At 44.2% G+C, this 2,958-nt stretch overlaps 1 protein-coding gene across 1 annotated transcript in view; it reads left to right on the forward strand.

Annotated features, from left to right (window-relative positions):
• LOC108797839 (potassium channel subfamily T member 2-like) overlaps positions 1 to 2,958 on the forward strand; it is a 147,594-nt gene that overhangs the window by 26,889 nt on the left and 117,747 nt on the right. The gene's annotated exons all lie outside the window — the stretch shown is intronic.

Genomic DNA, 2,958 nt, shown 5'->3' on the forward strand with positions numbered 1-2,958 from the left:
GCTCACCTCTCGATCCTGTCACGGCTCTCTGCCGTGACAGGGGAGGGGCTGGATTCCCCCCTCCCTGCTCCGATCCGCCAGTGCTGACTGGCGGAACGGATAGGGAGGAGGGGGGGGTACAGCTGGCTCTGCCTCTAGATAGGCAGAGCCATCTGTCAGTCACGCAGCTGGGTGGATCCCGGCACAATTGACGGGATCCGCTTCAGCTGCGGCGTCTCAGTATACCGCGAGCAGTATACTGAGCCTAGGGTGACGGGAGGACGCTAGTTTGTGTCCTCCCGTTACCCTAAGGAGAACTATGGGGAAAAGCCTTAACCCCATAGTTCTCCTTTAAAGGATCTGCTCCTGATGACTTGGTGCCAGATACCACAGCATAACTTCAGAGGTCTAGTGCAGTCCATTCCTCGATGGGTCAGGGCTGTTCAGGAGGGAGTGTATGTATATAATATATATATATATACTGTATGTGTGTAAAAATCAATAATATAGTCGTGGATAGATTCAGTGGTGGACAAAGTCAACAAGCGGACCCTGCGCAGAAACTATTTTGACCCCTAAGCTATAAAGATCGATATTTTTCCTTGTTAACCTTTTTTTCAGCAACGAGGATCAATAGCAGCAGACAATCTCAGCCAAACAACAATCATTATGGCAAATTACACATGCGTTATTGCTTAGTAAATTGCCCATTTCAGTGGAAGAAAAAAAAATCTATATTTATGTTTGTTATTTGAGCAATATTAGGGCCTGTGTTGGCGGGCTTTGATGGGAAAATACAACATGCTTTTGACATCAGTTTGAGGCGCTTCTGAAATCATTCGGAATTAATTGCAGGGGCATTTCACCTTCACCTCAGCTGCTTTTGCATTCCCATACACTTGAATGCAGAAAGAATCAGTTCCTGCAGTGAACAGAAGTCCACCGGCAATGGCCCTTTGGAATAATGAATGGAGTCAAAAAAACTAATCTTAGGGTTGTGGCCTAATATGTCATACCATGTAAGCATTTCACAACGCACAGTAACAGCACATTATACTGTATCATGTCATTACAGCAAAAGATGTACATGGTCACAGGATCGTGTGGCATTGTAGTAGCAAATTAAAACAACTAGCAGCAGCACAAATTATACCACACCATGACTGCACATAATATCACTCAACTAGAACATATCAACCTGCGCTAGCATATTATATACATGCAAAGCCATATTATGCTGCAAAAGCAATTTTTCTGAATTAGGAGCATAACATTGTTTCACACCGCAGCAACACAATATATGACAAAGCAGCTCATCGTCAGCCTCCTCATTAATGACCCACCATATCTGCTCCACTTCTCTCCCCTTACATCCGACCAACACAATCCTCTTCAGGTTTTGTTCCCACAAAACACCCTTTGTACAGCCATGTCATATTATGCCACCATTAGCCCCAAGAAGGTACATATGTGTTTAGAGGGAGAAGAGCTCCCTTATGTTGGTGTTTAGTGGGAGAAAAGCTCCCTTACATTAGTGTTTATGGGAAGAAGATCATACTTACATTGGTGTTTACAGGGAGAAAAAAACCCTTACAATGATGTTTAGTTGAGAAGAGCCCCCCTTACATTGGTTTTCAGAGGGGAAAATCCCCTTACATTGATGTTTAGAGGAGAAGAGCTCCCTCACATTAGTATTTAGAGGTAGAAGAGCCCTCTACATTGGGGGTTATAGAGAAAGAATCCCTTACATTGGTTTTTAGAGGTAGAAGAGCCCCCCTTACATTGGTCTTTAGAGGGAGAAGAAGCTCGTACATGTGTGTTTTGTAGAGAAGACTCAATTTACATTTATATTAAATAGGAGAATGGGAGCCCTCTTATATTGGAATATTGTGGAAGATGAACCCCCATCATTGTTGTTTAGAGATGAAGTATCCCCTATATTGGTCTTTAATGGGAGAAGAGCCCCCATATCTGGGTGTTTAAAGGGAGTTGAGCCCCCTATATATATAACTTACTTTTTTAAAGGAGTGGAATCCTCTATACTGTGTATACCCCTGTCTGTGATAGTAGGGTACCCATGTTCTCAGCTACTTAGCTTAAAACTGAACCACAGGCAGATGTAAAGACACAAATTAATGTAGCCATATATATCTTATTAAATCATAAAAGCATTTTTTTAATGCAACTAGTGTAAGTACCTGAATTTGAACTTGTAAAAGCTAATTCTCTGTGCAGCAGCACTTAGAGATGGACAGAGATACAAATCGTTTGCCAAGCAAAACAATTTCATTATATGCATTTCATCTGTTTATTTAGCTGCTGTTTATTTAACCAAAAACTCTTTTTGCAGTGGGGCTGCCTTGCGCTGCAAGTGTTAAATGCCCATTTATGTCTAGGGTACTTGGAAAAAAGACTTACCTGATCCCTGCTCCCATTGACTCCCTCCAGGCTACAAGACTGGCACCCCTTGACCTCTTTTCTCCACCATGTGGTCAGAGGTCCGCTGACATTTTTAAGTACAATGTAGGACCCATAGGTCTGTATTATAGATGAGAATCACGAGTAGGGCCATTCCTATAATGAGGTAGCATGAGGCGGTTGCTTCAGGTGACATCTCATTGGGTCACATGGGGGATGTGGCAGGTGTGGTCTATGGTGGGCTATGCAAGGTCTGTGGTGGGCTCCACAAGGTCTAAGCTGGGCTATGCTGGGTCTATGGTGTACTATGCGGGTCTGTGGTGGGCTCTGCAATGTCGCAGGTGAGCTATGCGGGGTTTATGGTGGGCTATGCGTGGCCTGTGCTGGGCTATGCAGGGTTTGTGGTGGGCTCTACAAGGTCTCAGGTGGGCTATGCAGGGTCTATGGTGGGCTTCATAAGGTCTCAGGTGGGCTATGCGGAGTAACAAGAGATAATTTACTGCGCACCTGAGACCCTGGCTTCCCTGCTACTCTACTAACTCAATCTGTCAGAAGATGATG

This window comes from Nanorana parkeri, unplaced genomic scaffold, assembly GCF_000935625.1.
Source record: "Nanorana parkeri isolate BGI_ZX_2015 unplaced genomic scaffold, ASM93562v1 scaffold1350, whole genome shotgun sequence".
In the NCBI taxonomy this organism is placed as follows: domain Eukaryota; kingdom Metazoa; phylum Chordata; class Amphibia; order Anura; family Dicroglossidae; genus Nanorana; species Nanorana parkeri.